This window comes from Glycine soja, chromosome 13 (genome assembly GCF_004193775.1).
Source record: "Glycine soja cultivar W05 chromosome 13, ASM419377v2, whole genome shotgun sequence".
NCBI classification, from domain to species: Eukaryota; Viridiplantae; Streptophyta; class Magnoliopsida; order Fabales; family Fabaceae; genus Glycine; species Glycine soja.
The window spans coordinates 25,165,483-25,172,208 of NC_041014.1; positions in this window are offsets into that span (position 1 = coordinate 25,165,483).

Genomic DNA, 6,726 nt, shown 5'->3' on the forward strand with positions numbered 1-6,726 from the left:
GACTATGTTTAGTCAAAATTAAATCAAATTCAATTTTTTCAAACCCTATAGTTTTGCTGGGCTAGCTGAATGGATCAAACCACTATTGAAGATTAATATAAACATGTTATAGGATGATTTGGAATTATTCATAACTAAAAGATTTACCAAGAGATATATTAGTTAATGACCGTTACAACCACTACTGAAGAAAACTCAATTTTTAAAGTAAAAATTTGTTGATATTTGAACTCATTTAGGAAGAAAACTCAATTCTTAAAGTCACAAATTTGTTGATATTTAAACTCATTTATGAACCTAAAAAGAAGCTCATTTATGAGCCTCAAAATTTCCAAGCCACTCGTTAAGAACTACCAAAAACTCAAGTGGCATTTAAAGGTAGGGTACTTAGTCTAGCCCTGGCTATTTGTTTTTCCTGCAGGGTCGTTAGATATTGTAAAATTTTAATCAATGGCTGAATTATTTTTTTTCATTTTTGTTTTTTTTTTTCTCTCTTTCGTAATCTACCTGTGTTTTTCTTCTTTCGCTCTCTTTTCTCTCTTCTGCAACCAAAAACATCAATAAGACCATCTCTGAGATATGCATACTGAGGCTTCTTAATAGTCGAACAACGTCAAAACTGCAAGCAGCAGACACGTGCATGATGTTGTATGGAGAAAGAAAATAAAAAAGGAAGAAGAGAAAAATAAACCGGGAAAGAAGATGAGGGGTTCCATTATTTAATGTCCTTAACTAAATATTTGATTTATAGTTAAAATTACTATTCAATTTCAATATAAATCTAACTAACAAAAATAAAAATAAAAGTCGCTTAGTAGTTCCACCTTCTTGACTTCAGTCACCCGATAAATATCTTATATCTTCATTAAAGAAAAGAAAACAAAATGTCAAAAGTAGAAATAAAAATAAAAATCTTAACAGTGTTATTAAATAATATTTGATATATTCTATTAAAATTTTAATCATTTAAAAACTTTTTACTAACGAAAGTTTTAAGAATATAAGGTAATTGAAAATATTCAATACTATATGTTTTTTATGGAATTCAATTCAAGGTTGTATGTTAATGATATAATATTTTAGGTTTAATTATCCATTTAATTCCTATCGTTTTCAAATTTATTTCTTCTAGTCTCTATAATTAATAAGTGGATTTTTTAATTTTTGAAGTTTACATTTTAATTCTCAAAAGATTATTGCCGTTAATTTTTTTTAACTCCGTCATTTAGAGAATTTTAATGACAAGAACATTTTGGAAATTAAAATATAAATTTCAGGAACTAAAAAATTCACTTATTACCTATAGGGACTAAAAAGATAAATTTTGAAACTATAAGGATTAAATGGATAATTAAATCAATATTTTATTAAATAAAGAAAAAATAGTTAGACACTGATAATGTAAAATAATTTTACATAATCATTTAATTATAATCCATCATATATGATAAATTAATTCATAATTATCCTAAAAGTCATATAAATGATGATTTATGATTGAATAATAATATAAAATTATTTTAAATTTTTTGTGTATAACAATTAAATTTTATTAGTTATTCTTATATATATTATTTTTCTTAATCAATGAGTCCTTGCTAGTAATTAAAAAAAATAAGTATAGAGATATAATTTAGAAAAAGGTAAGTAGCCACTTTTGTATGTCAATGTGTAATTCGTTAACAACATTTTTGAAAGATAAAAATACAAAATTTAGTTTCTAAAAGTGTAAAAAGCGCAACAAATATATCCTCGTAACTTCTGTCTGTCACTGTTAATAAAATAGTCTATATGGTATGGAGGGACAAATATGTCACCGAAATGATTATCAACGTGGATTGTCAGCATAGAGACATATTTGTCATAACATTTTTTTGCCAAAGGAGATTTATTGTTTACCTTTGGGATGTAGAATTGTATCTCTAACTGATTTAGGGATTGTAGCGACCTTACATTCTATTTGGGCAAAGTACGTAATAAAGATTAATAATTAATTGAAGAAATAAAAAATTTCAAGAAATAAAAGGCTTCCATTTTTTAAAATGGTAACTCAATTTTTTTATATCATAAAACTAAAAAAATTTATTTTATTTTGGAAAATATGTAGTTATATTGATTAAATAAAAAATTAATTAACAATTTGATAGATGGATAAATGGATAAATAATCAAAGTATAAGAGTTCAAATCTTAAATTATATTTTACTATTTTTTTAATCCCTTTTTTTCTAACTTTTCTCCTATAAAATTTATTATTAATGCGTCTAGATATATTTATCGTACTTTTTATATTTTCAGTGACTAAATTTTGTATTTTCATCTCTTTAGGGATGCATTTGTCAACGGAGTGGAAAGACGAAAAATAAAAAAAAATGTTATAACAAATATGTCCCTATATTGACAATTTATGTTGACAGTGACAAATTTATCTCTTCGGACCACATAAACTATTTTATTAACGATAATTAACAAAAATTAACGGCTAAATAAATTTATTGTACTTTTTATCCTTTTAAAGATTAAATTTTACATTTTCGAACAACCAATTAGTGGTGTTAATATACTTACTTAGTGTAGGCCATAGCTAGCTAGGGCGCAGCAAAAAGATTCTTGAAATGCACAAAAAGAGAGTTCAAGCCTAAATAAAAGGCAATTTGCCTAATAAGATTTCCACTTTTTATTGGTATTTGTCAAGACCAGCTTTTTGAGACGTGAGACGGGCCTAGCAATTTCTTTGAAGGTTGAACAACTTTATGTTACATAACAATAATTCTCCCATGCCTTTTTTTTTCTGTTTTATAATAAAGTCTAAGGAGTATTGACTTTATAGTTTATATTGTACACTGTACAGCATTTGATTTTATATACTCCATGGTTTTGATTTTCAAAACCCTTCTTTATTCCTTGGTCAATATTATTTATTGGTACAGTCTTAGTCAATACTTGATAATGAAAAAATCTGTAGTCTAACTAAAAACTAAAGATGAAAAGAGGCCCAATTGACTTTATATGTGCTACTTGTATTTTATGGGAGTCTATCAAAAAGGATGAAAAGATGCACTCTCCTCTCTCTCGACCAAAAACAAAAACCCATGCTTTCCCAAGACCCAATTACAGACTCCAGTGAGCTTGGTTCAATTTTAATCCAAATATTAATCACGAAGTTCAACCAACACATTCAATAAGTCATGCTCTTCGTGTCAAGAAAATAATCATAAAGAATGTATAGGATTTTTTTTTTAACTGTGAAGAATTCTTTGGGGTTTTCTAATTTAGAAAATTTGAATTCATAATTGTAGTTGTTGGGTAGAATAAAGATAAATTTGATAAGTATAATAAATATTAAAAATGTGAATAGCTATATTATTCTACCCAAAAACTATTATTATGTCATATTTAGGAGATGCTATCTATTTTGTAAAAAAAAAAGATATAATATATGTATATTAAACTTCAAAAATAAGAAATAAAAATAAAAAATCTTTTCTTAAACCAAATAAATATAAGTATTTCACAAACAATCAAACTCATATCCTATTCTTATAGCACGCCCCTCATCATAGTTTTGAGTCTTTTGACAGCACCATAATTAATTTTAGTTTTGCCCTTTAAAAAATATTTTATTACTTTAGGTTTTTCTAAATTTTAAAATTTTGAAACCAATTACTATGACTCCATTTTTTTTATAAGAGAAAAAACAAAAACAACAAACTAAAAGGTAGCCCGTAACAGGGATGGGAATTGGTAGGATTTAGATACGGTTCTATAGTATTTGTTTAAAAAAATTAATTAAAACAATGATTATAATTATAGTAAAAAATTCATTCTTAAATAATCCAAACATAACATGAAAAATATACATATAATATTAAAAATAAGCAAACAAAATATTGATTCATCCAAACTCAAATCATAAATAAATAAAATTACAAAAATAATCATCCAACATAACAATTGTTAAAGTCAATGATATAATCACTTAACAAAAACTCTAATTAAAGGTTTTCTATTCTTTGATAATAATATTAGAAATTAGAAACTTATAATATTAGTCACAAAAAATATAATTGTTTTTCTCAAAAAATTATATATATATATATAAGGATAAATACTCATCGATTAAATTTAAGGATTGGGTACTATAGTACTCGCACTCATACTCATGTAAATTTAAGGATAAATACTCATCTGGTACCCAGGTCCAATATTACGGATAATTACTACTCCTACTTGCAAATATTTTTCTAAATACCCATAATATTTATGTACATTTTGTCATTCTTAATTCATTTGACATCATTGACCTGTGATGTATCTTGGATGCGTCACATGATTAACAAAAAAAGTAATAAAAAGTATTATTTTTAAATTTTTTAAAATTCATGGAAAGTAAAACTGGTAAAACAATTTTAAAAAATACCATCACTAAATTTCAGGTTTTTTTTTTACATAAATAAATTTTAGTATATTGTATACAATGTTTGTATGAAAAAAATAATTATGTTCTAAAAAGTTTTATAGAGTCATTCAATTACAACTTACCATGTATAATAAGTATGATAATTTTTAAAATAATTATCTTAAAGTAATTGATAATTGTGATTGAATTACAATGTAAATACATAAATATTAAACTCTTTATTTTGAAGATCATAACACCTTATTAAAACTTGGGCGGTGGATTGTGTTGATTTGGCCCCATGGACTTTCACAATGGACTTGCCATGATGCCATCTTGGCCGTTACTTCCTGCACGTCCTTTGGTGTTTCTTACACGCCCAAATACCTGTGTGTGGACAAAATTGCCTTTAATGACCATCTTATTTGATTCTAAAATACATGTTCTGGAAAGGGGTGTCAACAACATACAATTTTGGAATGACCATTCTGGAACATGTGTTGCATTCTTCTAAAAAAAGTTTTCCATAACTGTGTTTATTTGATTCTGGAATACTTGTTTTGGAAATAGGTGTGTTAACAACACACAATTCTAGAATGACCATTTTGGAACAAGTGTTTCATACATTGAGAGAAGGTCTTCCATAATTGTGTTTATTTGATTCCAAAATACCTATTTTAGAAAGGGTGTGTTGACTACATACAATTCCGAAATGATCATTATGGAATACGTGTTGCATACTTTAGGAAAAGGTCTTCCATAACTATGATTATTTGATTATGGAATACATGTTTCTGGAAAGCGTGTGTGAAAAACATACAATTCCAGAATGAGCATTCTGAAACACATGTTACATACTTTTAGAGAAAGTCTTCCGTTACGTGTTACAGAAGGATGGTTTAGGGATATTGAGAAAATTGGGGCATGCAGGGAGCAGTTTGGGCGTGCAGAAAGTAAAGGCCTGCCATCTGAGCTTTAATCCAACGCCAGGAAGCCCACCGTAACTGAAGAGTATTCTTCTGCGCACACGTTGAGTGGTTTCCACTTTCCACTAGCTTCGAAGATGACGGTTTCGCCGGTACACTATTTTTGCTGAGTTTACATTTGCTAATTACAAAATTAACCGCAACGTATCATTATCTACATAATAAAATCAATTTTTAAAAATAAAATTATGAGGGATGTTTATTTAGATAAAATGTACATAATACTAAAAAAATAATATTACAAAAAGATACAAACTAATATTAACAATTCAAATTATAAAAAGATATAAACAACGAATTGAAAAAGTTTAAATTTAAAAATAAAAAAGACAAATTAAAAAAAATGATATTTAACAGTATTTAAAGATGAATAAGATTAAATTGTTCTTGTTATGACATATACTACTTTAATGCATAAGAGTTCCATTTTCCGACTACCCAAACAAATGTATAAGAGTGACACAATTAAAATTTGGGTGAAAAAAATAACAAATTCTAATAGTTTTTTTAGAAGTACAAATTCTATTGTTAACAAATTTAAAAATTAAGAATATATGTAGTTAGGTTAACAGTTTACAATTAATTAATAATATTTTTTTATTCATAATTAGTTAATAATGTTTGATAGGGATGGAACTTTGACTATTTTCAAAATGCAACAAAGAAAAATAGACATTTTACAAGTCGGAGAAAAAAAAACAAATTATTAATTTTAGAAAGTCCAAAATACTATCAACTATTTTCCCTTACCAAATACATTTAAAAGTTAAAAATAATTAATAGTATAAAAATTTAAAATTATAAAGATTATAAAATAATAAGTACCTTAAAAAGTATAATAAAATATCAGTCTACTATAATTTTATTTTATTATATAATTTGCGATAAAAGAAAATATTAAAAAAAGAGAGAGAGAAATGTAAAAAAATTTGATTTTGAAAAGATGATTAAAGAGAGAAAAAAAAATTTGTATTTTTCATCTTTTTAATTGTTTCTAATTTTGATTTTGATCCTACTTTAAAATTATTGACCCATTTAATCCTTCAATTATGTTTAATTTATAAATATACTTTCAAGTTCATATTTAAATTAAATGACGACTAATTTAATTGATAATCATAATATATTTTCATCATCTATAGAGTTAACCTTCAATCATAACTTGTCAGGTGACAATCATAGTTAAAAAATGTGACATGTGGATTTGAAACTATCTTTAGGGGATTCAACATAATTGAAGGTGAATAATTCAAACCATAATCAAAATTGAAATGAGTGACAATAGTAAAACCAAAAATACAATTCAAGTGAAAAAAATATCATGGCCGTCTATTCCGTTGAC